A 16,910-nucleotide genomic window follows, 5' to 3' on the forward strand; every position below is an offset into this window, starting at 1 on the left:
TCTCCAGCTCGATGACAATGGTTTCACATTAGTGAGGAAAGAGCTGTCTGCAGTTAAAGCTTAAGCAACTTCAGTCCAAAGGAAGGATTTTGACAAATATTTTCTAATTGCCATTTTGGTTTAATTTGTTGTGTTGTTTTGAGTTTTAGTGGGTGTTTTTGTTGTTTTGTTTCCAACACAGATGTGGTTATTATTATTATTATTATTATTATTATATTTTAAAATCTGACTTACTATATCTGAATTTCAGAAAACAGAATCTTTCGTGTGTTTAGGAGAAATTACCTAAATACTATTAACAGAAATTACCAGCCACTTTAAAAAGGTATACTTAGCTAAATCTGAGAAAATCATGACATTTCCTAGTAAGTTAGGGGACTGGATAGACGTACACTAGATAATTTATTCCAAAGAAGTTAAATTAACAAATAAGGACACAGCTATGCCACTTTTATTTTTTAAATGAGTGTAATAGAAAAAGAATTATGTTAGTCCATAATAGAAAACTCTTTCATATTCTACATCTTTATTGAATGCTGTTACTCTTTCCAAGTTAGGACATACCACAGAACAGCTATGGTCATAGGAAGTGGGCATAGCTGATGAATATGAGGGTTCTGTCTGTAACAGGGAAGTAAATGGGACCGGGGTGTCATCTTGGCATGGGAGCCAAGTGCCATGGAGCTGTGTCTGTAATGCCAGCCCACTTCTAAAACAGCACAGCCTCATGTAAGCTAGGATGGGAACTTGCTGGGAACAGCCCCTAGTCCATGCTAAGTCCTTACAATATCCAGGAATGGTTTTGGTTACCACCATTTGTGTCAGACCCAAAAGGGTCCCAGGGACCTTAGGACTTTGAAATCTGGTGGCCAGGATGGCTTTGCTTGCGCATCCTTTTGTGTTCTGTCCCGTTTTTCTCTGCCAGTCTTCAGAATCCCTAACTTAGCTATGTCATCAACATCATAAATGTCACAACTTTAGAGCAAGATGACTCCAGCCCAGAGGCCAGAAAGCAAGTTAAATACATCTTCCTCTATGGAAATCTCTTTTAATGACACTGAAATGTTGGGGTTTTTTTCCCAACTTTGAGATTACTGGGATAAGCAAAGTAGTCCCTTTGTCAAGCAGAATATATAATTTCAATTGATGTGTAATAAAATAGTTGAAATCAGGAATGAATATCAGTATTTTAGCACAGATCTGCATATTGTGCAGAACACAATAGGGCCTCCAAAGGGAATGAAAACAAAATTGACTTATTCAGACTTTCCTAGAGCTATGTCCTTTTCCCTCTACTGTTCAAGTCTTGCACAAGATAAAAGTTATATGGGCAAAAAATTATGTGTATGATTGATTAACCTTTAGGCTGTTAGCCTAGGTCTTTAAAAGAATTTTGACATGAAAAATATGTACACACAGACTTTGGGATTCTATTCATGAAAAAGTTTTCCTGTTTCTTTTTTTCTGGTGCGACTGTTAGATATACAGCAGTCGCTTTTTCAAGTTAAGAATTTACCATATTTCATTTAACTCAATAAGAAGTAAAATACAAAACTGAATACCAAGATTTAAGCTTTCTTCTTCAAAGAAGAAATTGAGAAATTTTAACCTAATTTGATAGTGAAGTTTCAAAATAAATATTTTTCATGAAAATAAGTGTAAATTAATAACATAACTCATGACTAAAGTATTACTAGCCTCCATTCCATTTTTGATCTCATAAAATGACAACTAGTATATGAGTAGGTAGAGACACTAGGTAACTTGGAATCAAGGTTAATATTAAAATTTAATTCAGCTATAAACAGAAAAAAAAATCTGCATCGGTCTAAAAATTTTTATTATGCATGTTTGGGAATATGACTTTAGAGTAAGATCTGTAGGAGCAGGTAAGCTGTTTAAAACCAGAATAAAAGGAAAACCTAAGAAATACACAGTAAGATGGAAATGAAATAGCATGTCTCTGAACTATGAACACAACAACTTCCAGCTTGGTACTGGAACTGCGAAGAATTTTCAGTCCAGGCTCTGAAGTACAAAGTACTTGTGAGGAGAATGCTACAGTAGGATATAGTTATAGATCTAATTATTCACATCACTTTCATGATCTGCTTATATTCTTGACCAATCAACCACTGCATTTTGTTATCCTATAAAGAGTATAGAGTTCCATTTCTTATCCTTAAACATTCCACTGCATTTGCATGGGTGTCTAGAGGAGTTGTCTCTATCTTCATAGAAATCACGAAAGGATAAAATAAAAGAAAACTATTATCTACTCAATTTCTTCAGTGCAAATTTTGATAATCTGTTTTGAATTTCAACAGATAAAAACTGCCAAGTACTACTCCATGAACACCCTGTCCTGTCCAAATATTTTTTGGTTCACACGGTGAGAAAATTTTCTCAGTATATATCCTTCACATCCTTTATTGGTATTAGGCCAGCTTCCATTTATCCTGCTTACAATTAGCTCCTTTGACAAGTGTCATGTTTCTACTGTTGGCAAACATCACCCTACTTTGCTACAATACATCCAAAATTGCAAACAAAGCCTACAGTCGCATGCCAAAAGTTCATAAAATTGGGTACTTGTAAGTTAAAATATAATATGCAGGCATTTTGCAAAATATTGCTTTTCCACGTAGGCAATCAGATAGGAAGAAGCATGGGGAAGAAACCAGAGTAATTAAAATGGACACTGTTTTCTGGTTAATATTTCTGCTGTAAGACTGATTTTGCTTATCTTTATGGAGATAACATCAGTTCTTATGATTAAATAAAAGTTGAATGGAGAGATTCACTGTAGCACACACTAAGCTCTTTACCAGACAGTTTCTCTATACCTCTGAAGCCCCATTATTGCCCTTGACTTTAAAGCTATTCCCAAATATACAATTCTATTACAGTGAGAGGAAGGGCAAATAGGCAGTGCAAACTACCAGGAGAAAAAAAAAGCTTATCTGTAGAGCCAGCATATGTTCCCAGCACACCCCCTCTCTGTTTCTTTTATTTAGTTTAAGTTCTCTGTGTTTTCAGATGAGCATCCTGGTAGGTCTGATATAACAAATTTACACATCTTCTTTTTGACCCTGTCAGCAGAATAATTTTCTTTGTCAAATTTCTTCATTCCTTTTCCATACTCTTTTCATGAATTCAGTGTGATGAACATTGATAGCCTATTAGGAAAAAAAAGTAATTTTTCAGTAGAAGATTCTCAGTGGAGCAGAATATTTGAAGTTTGAAGTCCATAAAGCCTTGAATTGTTCAAGAGAATTTACCAATCTCTTGTTCTTTAAATACATTCATTTGTGCTTCAGCACAAATTTCCTCTACATTATTACCTTAATTCTTCTGATTTTATATTTATCTCTTTGTAACAAATAAGGTCAGAGTCAGTGCTTTTGGCCAGCATACACAACATCTATAAAAGTTTTCTAAACTTGAATCAATTTTTGTTTTAAAACTGCTGCAGTATTTCTCATTAATATAATTCTTCCTGTTTAGATTGTTAGTGATCTGTCCTTAGCTCAGCTAGCACACGGCTGCACAATGCAGTATTTTCTCTCTCTCTTAATTGGATGATCTATAAAGCTAACCAGTAGCATACATACTGAAAATATATCAATTTTATGCAGAAGATATCACAATATTAAGTATTAATGAATATTGTATGTAGCAGTTCTACTGTTTCTGCTTGCAAGTAGACCTGAAATATTTCATTGCTTAATGACTTTAAAGTAAGAAGGTTTCTGCGCTCAGATGAAAACCCTCCAAAATTTGAGTTAACTGTTACAGGTCAGATGTACAGGTGATCTAATCTAAAGGCAATCTTCTCCCAGTAAAATAGCAATAGAACAAAGAAAAATGGCCTCAAGTCACACCAGGGAGGTTCAAGCTGGACATCAGGGAAAAACTTCTTTCCATTGAAAGAGTGGTTAAGCATTGGAACAGCCTTCCCAGGGAAGTGATCAAGTCACCATCCATGGAAGTGTTCAAAAAATGAGTAGATGTGGCTCTTTGTCATATAGTTTATTGAGCATGGTGGTATTCCATCAACAGTTGTACTTGATGATCTTGGAGATCTTTTCTAACATTAATGATTCTATGGCACATTTTTTGACTTGACTGAAACAGTGTTTATTTGTATCAATAAAAAATTTTGCTCCTATCTTCAGAAAATCCCACACTGCTAGAACTGTCAGATTCCTCAAGAACTTTGAAGCAATTACTTCCTTCTTGACTCTGATATTTCTGTTTAATCATTTTCTTGCCACTCTGTACTATGTCAGTAGGATGTCTTCTGCAGCAGTTATCCAGGATTCCCTGGCAGCAGCCATGAATCTCTTTTCCTGCAGTTTTTATGACTTGTACTTGAATTACAGAATCACAGAACTCTTTAGATTGGAAGAAATGTCTTGAGCTGTTGTAGTACAGCAGGCTACTCAGGCCCATATCCAGTTGGATTTGAATAACCGCATGAATGGGGACTCCACAAGCTCTCTGAGCAACCAGTTCTAGCAATTTTTACTGTGAACATTTTACACTCTCACAATGACTTTTTTTCCTCATGTTCAGATGGACTTTGATGTTTTCTAAACTGTTGATATTGCCTTTAGTCTCATCTCTGGACACCATTGGCTCACTCTTCATTCCTTGCAATCAGATATGTGTACACATTGATAAGATCCCCCAATCTTATCTTCATCCAGTGCCAGATCTCCCACCCTCTCCTCCTATGAAAAATGTTCTAGGTCCTTAATAATCTTCATGGCTGTTGTCCAACTTGTTGTTTTTCTTCTCAACAGCTATAACAAACCAACATTTCCTACTTGTTTGCTTTTTGGAACCAAAACTTTTACCAACTTTTTTTCCCTATAGTTGGTTGCTTATTTTTTCCATTTAAGGTTTTAAGAAAACCTTTGTAAAAGACAACTATTTGCAGGAAAGAATATTAACTATAGTATGGGTCAAACAGTGTCCAGAGATATGTGCTACTTAACTGCTGCCAGATTTTAATTTTTAAAGTTAAAAGACCAAATTGTACTTCATTTACATTAATGATTTGATTACAGCCTGTTTCCATCAAATGTCATATTATCAGTGGCAAAAAAATAAATCATACTAGATTGACAGTTTTAGATACTAGATTACTTTAGGATGTAGCACTGTTGTGTCGAACTCTCCGTGTGTGGAGACACGAGGCTTGACTCCATTAAGACATTCTTCAAGGGAAAAAAAAAAGGAATGAAAGCATTTTAAAAGCCTCAAAGAATGTTTTTTCTTCCCTAAAACTTCCCAGTTTTACTAAACTCATGTAGTTTAATTAAAACTATCATTCAAATGTGCTATCTTTCTATGGAGTTAAGAAGATGGAATGTATCTCTCTTTTTTTTAGATGTCTTTTCTTCAGAATTTACTGTACTTGGGGTTTGCTAATCAGGTAACTGAGCAATCTGTCCAGTTATTGTGAGATAAGCACTGTGGGATTCATCAGGGATGTACTGTATTTCTTCTGGAAAAGCTATTAGAGAATATCTTGAAATACAGTGGCATCCAGAATAAAACAGGCACAGCCTGACTTCCATAGATTTTGAGAACCATGTGAGCTGTAGGTTGGTCATGCTCTGCTCGGACTGGCCACTCAAGAAGAGTTGGATCTGCAGAGTGGACTGCCCATCACCAGTGGTTAGAAATTTGAACAATGTAATTGTTCAAAATTACAAATTTGATGCCAAAGTAGAGTAATCAGACAAGAACAGCTGCAGGGCTCTGCTGGCAGTTTGCACAGATCCTCCTTGTTTCTTCATCAGGTTTGGGGTATTAAGAATTGTGCTCAGGCAAGAGCTTAGCATAGGAAATTGCACATTGACATTTAAACTTACTAGTCAGAAATGGGTGATCTTGCTCTGTCAAAACATGAGCATGTGCAATAATCATTAGCAGGAAATAACTACTCTTCAGCTATGCAGGTTTCCTAAGGCATATTCTGCTGCAGGAAGGTAACTACTGCAAACTCCATTCAGAAATCCACTGCCTCTTTTGAGGTAACTCATTGTAATTGGAGATGGACAGAAATATCGGGTGACTGTCTCAGTGATTTCCCGGGGTCTTGGGAAAGAGTTCAAACAGTGAGATTCACTGCCCTTTTTGAGGTGGGGGGATGGAAGGAAAATTGGCAGGTTCTGTGCAAACTTTTAGGAACTGTGCTTCCTAAAGCACTTGGTATAGTATCACATCTAACTCAGAATTAATAAATAGTACTTATTATTTGATAATTTTAGAGTTTGTGCCCAGTATAAACTGAGTAAAACAACTTTTAACTCTGTTCCCTAGATGATTTCTGGTTTTTTATCCCTTGCTCTTGATTTCCTCTGAAGGTACAAAGTTTATTTCTGAAACTTTTTCTTCTCACCATTGTACAATTTTCTCAGCTGCATGCACAGCTACTGTTTAGACTAAGAAAAATCTTCATAACTGCAATTGTTCCAAGCTACTGCTTCTTGTCGAGTTTAAAAGAGGCATAAATATACACTTGTACATGTATTTAATATCCATCATGGCTTCTATATTAGCACCACTCTCAGTAAATCACTGCTTCCCTTCCACTCTACTATATGCTTAGAATTTCTTCACAGCTCTCTTGTTATGACTCCACTGGAAAGGTTCAGTAGCTGTCATGGCCACTTCACAGTGCCATGTAGATTAAAGAAACTATTTAGCATGTTTAAAATTGTGTGCTTTCACCATCTCATGCAAAACACTCAAAAGAATTCCCAGGAAAAATTAAGTCCTGGCAGCAATAACTAACCGCCTATCAGAAAATGGAATTTTGTATTGTAAACAGTTTGAACAAAATTGCTTCTCTGATTAGAATTGTCAAAATTTTCCTTCTTTTGAAGGTTATCCTGATTATGTTGATTGGGAATAGACACACGAACTATAATTTACTTTTTAGCTCACACAGATAGTAACATATTTGCAGGAAGCAAAAATTCACCTTTGATGAATTATGAAGCATTTAGAGTGAAACTCATTTAATGAGTGAAAATAAACAGAAGGAAAACCAGCTGTAATGGATTTTTGTCTATTTATAACAGCAAAGCAAGATCATACTCAATAATCTGGAAACCACTTAGGTCTCTTCAAACAGGAGATTGTTTAATTGAGTCAACACTATTTCTCTTTCTAAGAACCCCAGTGAAGAATATTTACATCAAAGAAGGTCCAAAAACAATTGGTGTGCTTTTCAAAAGACTTTTAAAGGGCAATTCACAATGGACCACCTAGACCCAGACTAATTTTTCTCTGATTGAATGGATGGAATCACACTCAATTCTGCTTGTCCTAGTCCTGGAGAACTGGGAATGCAATTCTTCCAGATGTTTACTGATTTTTAAGTCACAAAGAGTAAGAGTTAGTGTAGATGTTGCCCAATATACCTAGACAGCCACTTCCAAAGTCACTTTTTGAAAGACTTTTTTAAAGTACAAGTTCATTTTTGGTTGCTGTTACTTTATTGAGCAGTTTTCTTATTGTTCATCTTTTATGGACAGAGATTGATACTATCCTTTTAGTTACTAATTTTCATAATTTATGTAGAACTGCTGGATCTTTTTGTCCAGATGAAATACACTTAATCCTCTCAACAGCCTTCCAGCATGCCACATTTACAAAGTGTTTTTACATTCTCTCTCTTTTTCAAATTCTCCTTTATTTCATTATTTTTGTTACAGACTGAGGTAATGAAAACTAAACTCAAAATTCTATCTGAAATATCACGAGTACAGAATAAGTGATTCTTGTATTTATTGCATCCTTGGAAGAGTGCCATCTTTTTTTTTCCTGACAGAACCATGAGAACACTTCAGATCGTGTCCTGCAGCACTACTGCTTGTATAGGTGGATGCACTCTGCACTCTGTTCCCCTTCCATAATGGCATTTACCAATATGAAAATTTTGTCACTATGAGCCTCAGGTATGTTGAGATCCTCTGGTATGCTTAGAACATCTTTGCAGTCTTCCACATTTCTAGAACAGTTGCATATTTTGCAAGTGTATTGTCCACTTCCTCCTCCATTACTGAAAATAGTGGCCTTGGCTCCTGGCAGTAGTTGAGTTCTGGATAAATCCCTGGAGAATTATCTTTTGACATGCCCATAATATGATAGTGAAATACCAATAACATTTTAAAGAGTAATCTTCCAGCCAGCTGTGTCTCCATTAGCGAAATAAAACCTAACCCAAAAATTCTCCTCTTGATTAGGAAAATATTACAGGAAAATACAGTGTACTAAGAGCCGTGTTAAATCATTAGCTGTGCTAAATCATGTCTCCCTACATGCTAGCCCATTTTATCTGTCAGGGAAGGAATTTCAATTAATCTGTTGTAGCAAAACCCTGTTAGCTTTTTATCTTGCCACGCTGTCTTCTAGATAGCGTGTAATTGTAAACATTTTTTCAAAAATATTTCAGTGGACAAAAGTTACATTGACTCATTTATAATTCTCTGAGTTCTCATTTTCCCTTTTGAAGGATAGATTCTACGTTTATTTTGCTCATCTGGGATCTTACTGGTCTTCCATGAATTTTCAAATATAAATGGCTATGGCTCAGAAATTGCTTTGGCTAATTCTCAGATGGATTTTGTCAAGATTTGCTAACTTGAACACATGGAACTTATTTGAATGTTATTTAACTTGTCCTTCTCTTCTTCTGGTTTGAATGCCTACAACTTCATTAAAATTAATTTTTAAAATTCTGATCACAGTTAACCTTTCTAGTGAAGATCGAAGAAAAGAAACTAATTTTCAGCCTTACCTGTGACATTTGTTTTCTTTTTTCTACCTGGCAATGATGCTCTAAGTCCCTTTTCCACACTCAAATTTATTTCTAAAATTGAGCTTGCTGATTTTGCACTTCAACTTTTCTCTTCTTTAATTTGATCTTTTTTTTTTTCTTGAGCTGCCCCCAGAGATTACATTTTTTATGTTCCCAGAGAGAACAAACTCCCAGAAATCAAAAATTTAAAGCACCTATTTCTAGGGCTTTAAAAATATTATTTATAAACCTTGAAATATTTTCCAGTAAAACAATGAACCCTGGTATATCAAAATTGTCTCAGAAAGACAGAGTGACCTTTCATTGACTGTCTAGAAGCAGTCCATCTACCTCAGGGTTGAAAATCAATCATCTAAAATGATTGTGTATATATACTCCCAGTTCTTTTGACTATCAGTTCCAGTGACACTTGAATATATATAGGTATATCTTTGTGTTGTCACTTCCAATACTAGCAAAAATCCTGTTTGGTGTTCAATATCCAAGTGCATTACAATGTGGTTCAAACTAGTATAGGAATGGATTAAATTTGTAGTACTCAGGCTGCACATTTTTCTCTACTGGAAGACAATTTCATTATTTTCATCTTTGTCATTGGAAAATGGCATAATGAATTCTTGTACTTTACCTTTCAAAAAGCTACTGCTTGCTATAAGCTGGTATCAGAGTTCCTGAGTAGCATTCACACCCTTCCTTTCTGCCTTCCTTCCTTGCTGCTTTCCTATCTTCCTTCCTCCCTCCCTCCCTTCCCTTTTTTTTCTTAAAAGAAATATGAAATCATTTTCCAGAAATATTTAATGATTTTTTTTTTGTTTTACTTAAGACTAATATTCAGATGCATGTTTCCCTTCACTGGTAAGGTCTGTTCTTTATTCGGAACAGATCTTTGCAGAAAATAGTTGCGTCATTTGGGATTCAACCACTGGTCTAGATTTTCAAGTTAGTAGATTTTTTTTCTCACAGACTCAGCTCTGATGTTCTGATTTTGCTTCTAACAAAGGTCTGAGAGTATTTGGAGAACATTATGAACTACCCTAAATCCTTTCCTTCTTCATAAAACTAGCCCACTTGGTAGCAAAAGACTTCAAAGATGGGAAATGGAGGCAACAAATATTTCACTCCCAGGAGTGAAAGGAATCTGTTTTACTCAGGTTAGACTTATAGAAATTTTTCTGTCAAAGTTCTTTGCCATCATCCTAGATAAAGCAGCAAAAGAGCCATTTTGACAAAGGATACTTGCCTCAAAAAATGATACAAAGGGTGGCTCATTACTGTGTGAATTGCTTTAATACTGGCCAAAATAGATAAAGAAATAGCTATGCATTGCATGCTGATCCTTGGAAGCAATCAACTGAAATTTAGAAATGCAGCATGAAATTTGACAAAATAGGTAATGTTCTTGGGTGGTAACATTTCCTAAGTGTGCTATTTATCAAATGACTCGTGACATTAAAGAGCAAAGATTACATCAATTCACAGGAAACTCTGCCTGAGAAAAATTCAAATATAACACAGACCTTCATGACTAACACAGACACTCAACTCATCCTCACTTCAAAGGTAAAAGTACACACTATAAATGGGGAAAAAGAAGAGCTTGAGTGAAATATAGTGGCTCACAAGAGAACTTCATGTGTTGCAGACATCTCAATTTCAGGAGAGACATAGTATGTAAACTGCTTTGTTTTCTGAATTGATTCAGGGGTTTTTTAGAGAGAAACTTTTTTTTTTTTTAATTATTGGCAGGAATTTAATTTTTACAGTCTACTTGAGTATGTGCATACTATTATCAACTGATAATAAGTTACTACAGCTTATAATACCCAGTATGGTATTTATAGAGTTTGGTTGGTATAGGTACAGTCCAAAGATAATACCATAGGTGTCCTCCCAAGTGTAATATTAGGCACTTGATACCTTTTTCTGGTTGTAAAAATTAAGAGCCAGACATGGTTAAAGGATAAAGGGTTTTTACCTCCATATTTAATAAGGATCTTTATGGTGCACCACTTTGCCAAGGTGGAATGTGCCATTAGGATATCTAGCAAAGATGCCCCAATGAGAGGCTTGAATGAATAGTGTAATATCTTCCCATCCTAAGAAATTACCTCCTGGATCGGCCAAATCTTTAATTTTCAGGATTTTTCTAGAGAGGACCTTGGTTTTTTAAGATGGCTTAGGCTTTTCTGGCCTCCAGCTATGAGGTCTCATGAATGTTTGATCTCCTGGCCTGACAGAATACTAGGACTATGCTAAGTTATCTGACTTAAGGAATTACAAGTATGCATCCTGTGAGTACTAAAGATACATAAAAGGTATATAAAATGTATATAAAAGGCAAAAAATAATTTTGATATCGCACTAGCCTCCAGTGATTCAAATTGACAACACGAGTAATTATCTGCAACCACTCAGAATCAATTAACATCCCATGCACAGAAATCAGAATTGCAAAAGCATTCCTTGAGGGAGACTCATTAGAGTCCTTATTTAATTGGGATAATGAAGGACTAATAGATTTTGGAAAGTTGTTGCAAACTTTCTTAGAGAGTAATATTTTATTGTCCATATGGAGGATCAGGAGGGAGTTTTAAGAATAATGTATTTGGGACTCGGAAGGATTATTTTGAAATGCATTGCTGAAAAGATTGAGCACAAAGTGAGGGGAATAACTTTGGATAGTAGCAGACTAAAAAAAGTATATAAGTTGCAATTAAATAAGAACAGATTCATCTCATTGTGTTAAGTTTAAGCCTACAGTCACTTTGCATGTATTCTAATTTAAGTGGTTTGCTTTTTAAATTTATTCTGTGGTGATTGGTAATTACAGGTCTGGTATATGCAATGGCAGCTGGAAACTCTTCTCAGGCTTGTTGTGTCTGAAAGGTAGTTTTTTCCAGCTGCATATTAACATATGATCTCTCATTAAATTGTACCAAAGAGGATAAACACTGATCAAAGACATCTGCCGACACTTAAAAGGTTCTATATTTCTAAATTCATTTAACATTCAGTGTAATAACAGTAATAAAAATGAATTTGTGGGATATTCAACATCTTTTATATAGGTGCTACATTGTAATTTACTGTTAATTAATGGACATAATATAGAAAATCCATATTGCAATGATATTCTATATGCAAGAAACAGCCATGAGACATTTGGTCTTTTGGGCTGGATACTTATCACAGCAGTCATTGCAATGTAAATAAATTCTTTTGGGGCCATAAAAAACCTGAGTGCATGAATATCAATAACAGATGATTTAACTACCATAATATCCAGACTACAGCTGAAGAATACAAATACACTTCTTGCTTGACTCAGATCAGTTTCACCTAAGGAACACAAAGCCCAGTGGTTTCAGGACTGATGTACATGTATCAGGATAGACAATAAGAGGAAATAGAAAAGATCCCAGGAGGATTATGGAAGAGTCTTTAGTCTTTTGAGAAATCTTATCAAATTCATTTCTGAACTGAGGTGAAGAATGTTTGGCCTTCAAAGAAAGAGAAAGGTCTGAGGTGTTACACATTATCATGTTCCACACCAGCACACTGGGCAGGATGGTACATGTATGAGGGTTTCAGAGCTTCCAAAGAAGTAATGTGGCTAATCTAATCATTGCACCAGACTTCAGTTTGTTGGGTTTTTTTAATCCATGTTATGAAAGTGTCCACTTGGATTTGGGTAGCTGCTGGAACTGTTAAGCTTGTTTTTAGGGGAGCGAGATAGCATATAAATAAGATTATGGTACAGGGCAATTAGAGGAGCTGAAGTGCTGTAGGGTGGGTACTCATTCCTTATGTGGAGCAGCCTGACATGCTGTGCACCCAGTGACAGAACCTAAGGTGCAATTTTCATGGAGCCAGTAGGAATTTACTTTTCCCACATACCAGGATTTGTGTAACATCATTTAAAGCCTCATGCTGTACTATTTTCCCATTTCCTTTTTTTACCTTTCAATAAATATTTGTTGTTGTTTCACAAGTTTCACATTTTCAAATGCATATAATTATAATACACCTGGGCAGAGTTTGCCCCTTTCCTTGCTGCCTCTGAAAGATCTCTGTCTGCAAATGACTGTCAGAAGCACAAGTATACGTCCAGCAGAGACCTGAACCTGACATCAGAAAGTGATTCTCAGTCAATCTAGAATAAATAATTGTTCTCCAGCCAGCTTGGGACTCAGCAACTGGCTTTCTGAAACAGTGCTGGATTATTAAATAACACAAAGGATGCAAGTTTTCCATCCTAACGGAGATTTTCTTTCTATTTATTTCCTTAAGTATCTTATATATTGACTCTGTTGTGATTCGCACTAAACCCTGTTTGTCTACTTCTCTTTTCTTTAGGGAGAAAATAATACTTTATTAAAATTTCTGCTTTTATTGGTGCTTACCAAGCACTTCTGCTTTGTTCACCGACTACTCAGTGACCTATAACTGGTGATGTATTTGCAGATTTAAAATATATAATAATCTAGATACTTATTAGATAGCACTACCTGAATTTAATTCAATTTTCAGGATCTACTGTGATTTTGTAATTAGCTGAGATGGAATTCTGTACTTTATGATATTTATTTAGCCTCTAAACTGACTTACAGCTTCTTGCTCCACTGAGATCTGTGCATTGAGTAAAATAGTTGTTATTATTCTTGGGGAATAACAAAAAAGCTCCCTGTTCATATATTCAAATATATTAAACAATTGTTTCAAATAACTTTAACATTTTTATACAAATAAAAGCTGACAATCAAATGTATTCTCTGGCTCTGAAAGCTCTCATAAGGCTCCCAGAGAGATGCTGTGGGTCTCAGCTGGAAGCCATTTGAATGTCCAAGTGCCTTTCCTGAATCTTTTTTGTCCCACAGACATACTGCACCATCAGAGATTGTGCTCTTAAAGTGTTATAAAAGCAACAAGCCAGAGGCACAGGCTCACAAATTCAGAATGATCTACTTAGTTAATTATAAAAAGTTGTTTGGACCAGGCTTAAACAATTTGTCTTTTAAAAGAATATTGATAGGTAAAAGAGCATCTGAGCAGAGAAGACAAACATTATAATGTTGCTGTAAGATTTTGGGTTTTGTCAGCTAACTAAAATGTTTTGAGCAAGTTTTTTTGAAGGTTTGTTTGTTTGATGTGGGGGTTTTTGGTGGGTTTTTTGGTGCAGTTTTTTTGGTGGTTTTGTTTGTTTGGTTGGTTGGTTGGTTGTTTGTTTTTTTTTTTTTTTTGTTTTTTTTTTTTTTTTTTTTTTTTGTTGTTGGTTTGGTTAGTTAATAGAAAATGAAGTCTAACCTGAAGAGAAAAATGCATAAGTATGGTAACTACAAAATACTGAGCTCTGCCCAGCTAAACAAAACTTTTTTTTCCTTGCAGAATCTAAAGAAATGGATAAACTTTGAATTAAAATCTTGGCACAAGGAAGTAGAACAAATTTTAGCACGTAGGACTCATGACTGTTCCATCAGACATGTGCCTCAACAGAGTAAAGCAGGAAAAAAATAACTTGTAGTGAGTGCTGCTCTGCCACATTTGGGGTTTATGAGCACAAAGATTATTGTACTGTCATGTCTTACAGCATGTAGGTCTTACAGCATTTTGGGAAGGATGTTTTTTATGATTTAGAGATTGTCTGGATGCTGGGTTGGATGCTACAGATACATAGACTGGGGGAAAAATTTGAAGTGAGGAATTGTATAAGGAGAATAAAAAATGCTGGACTAGCAAAAAATATTAGAAATCATTATATCTAGGCTTTTGGGCTGAGGTAGAAACTTGCAACCTGTAGTTCGATTGTTAAAAGCACTTATGCTGGGTCTAAATTCTGCCTGAAATATTTGCATGTGCTATCCTTGACATAAAGTCCAATATTTGTCTGTGATCCTTCATATCTGTAATAATCAGTTATGCTTCTGGGAAATTAGAATTTATTTTCTTAATAGGTAAAACAGATTTCAAAAAGGGTGCATTTTTAAGTTTGTCTGTCTCTGTCCAGAACTGCTGAGAGAAAGTTTTGGGACATACATACTGCTTTCCAGAAGCTTTGATTACAGGATAGCTGGCTGGGCAATTAACACACTGTGGGTTTCCTGCATGTGACATGTTCAGCTTATGTGTCTCCTCTACAAATGACTTGGTCTTTTGTTTTCATGCACTGGGCTTGTGCAAAAGATTGTTTTACTGGATCTAAAAAGTGTCATCAAGGGGTAGAATTAAAAAACACTATTACCTATGAGAAAGCAGCTGTTTGTATTAGCTATGGTATAGCAGCTAAGAGCTTTAGGTTGTCATATGGCTAATTTATGAGTTGCACTGTTTAAAATACATGACTCATAGTGTCTTATGGTGTGCTCCTGTAGATATAATGGCTTTGTAACTCATGTGGTGCTTGTAAGGAGAGTTCAGAAGTGTTGCTGTTCAGCCAGCTGCTGACCAGATGTATTATTGCCATTAACTTTGGCATAATGTTATAACAAATCTAATTTCCTTGTCTTACAGATATCTTAGCTCTTCACAGTTTGAGGAACTGCATTGATATTGGCATGGGGGGTTGGTATCAACAGGAGGAAGTATCTCCTTTCATTTTTCAAATTCCAGCTTTTACAATGATTGTGTTCAATTCTATTCCACCCCCTTTTCTTCTACCTAATTACCAGTCTGACCTCTCCTCAGAATCTTGTTCTTCTCCACTAAGAGCCAACATCTTTGTTATTATGATCCAAGTATGTTTGTAGCTGGAATAAATAAGAGAGTAATTCATTGATGACACATAAATATTAAAAATGCTAAACCAATTGTTTTAAAATTTAAAGGAGTAATGATTCATTGACATGCATTATTAATAAGCATAAATTATTGAGTTGGCTCACTAGTGTGGCTACAGTTTAAAGATGGGCTCAGTGTCCCTTGAGGGTCTGTGGTCCCATGTAGAAATGTGCTTGCCAGCTGGCCAAGCAGCAATATTGTGTCAGCTGAGAGCAGAGATACCTGTGCCAGCCTGGAATGCAAGCAGGAGGCAGTGGACTGAGTGTGCTTGCAAAATCCCAGTGTGCATGGGGAGCAAAACATAAAAAAAAAGGTTATGCTTACTTTTGAGAAATTTAAAGAAGACAACCTAGTAATAGTAATTCCTTATTAATGGAAATGAAATGAGCACAAACCAATCTTTTCTGTGTCTGTGCCTCTGTGTCTTTGATTTGTCTTTTCCCTTTCGGCCATCTAAACAGTTTTATGTATTTACTTATCTAACTAGCCTCTCTTCCTTGATGCAATTAAGCACTGAGAAATGTTCTGTGCTTCTAGAGTGTTCTATGCATGAAACTAGCCTAAATTGTGCACTGCTTATGCAATTTCTCTGAAGAAACAGTCTGGACCCTAAGGATGAAGTTCTACTCCAAATGAAGTCAATTGGATTGCTTGTTTCAATTGTGATGAAGTTGAGACTTTACCAAGAACTATTTCCTTTCAGTAGCAAGAGCTTACAGATTCACAGAATATTCTGGGGTGAAGGGGACCCACAAGGGCCATGGAGTCCACCTCTTATGTAAGTAGCTCATACAGGGATTGAGCCCACAACTTTGCTATTGTTAGCACCATTAGCACCATCCTCTGACCAACTGAGCTAAGAGTTATTGAAAAGGGGTTCATAGATGATGATTCAGAAATGAATGGGCCTGATCTAATTGTCATATTTAGACATAATCTGTATAGAAGTAATGCAAGTTATGCTTGGTTAAGGATGGGTTGATAGTTCAAAATTTCGGGTCATACCTTTAAAATATAACCGGTACAAAGACTATTGTATGTTTTGGATCAAAACTGTCTACTTATTTTCTGTATTAATTTGTAGTTCCTTTATTTTTTAGAATGAAAAAAATAGGTAAGAAAAAGAGAAATAAATAACCATCAGAAATGAAAAATTATTTAACTGAAGGTGTGGTGTATTTGATGCACTAAGAATGGCTCCCACAAGGTGAGCCATTCTCTAAATGCATGGTATTCTCCAGTCTTTTATTTTACCCGGTTGTCAGATATTGCATCTAACAGCTGATCTCCAGAA

The sequence above is a fragment of the Pyrgilauda ruficollis genome, unplaced genomic scaffold, assembly GCF_017590135.1.
Source record: "Pyrgilauda ruficollis isolate IOZ18807 unplaced genomic scaffold, ASM1759013v1 scaffold18, whole genome shotgun sequence".
NCBI classification, from domain to species: domain Eukaryota; kingdom Metazoa; phylum Chordata; class Aves; order Passeriformes; family Passeridae; genus Pyrgilauda; species Pyrgilauda ruficollis.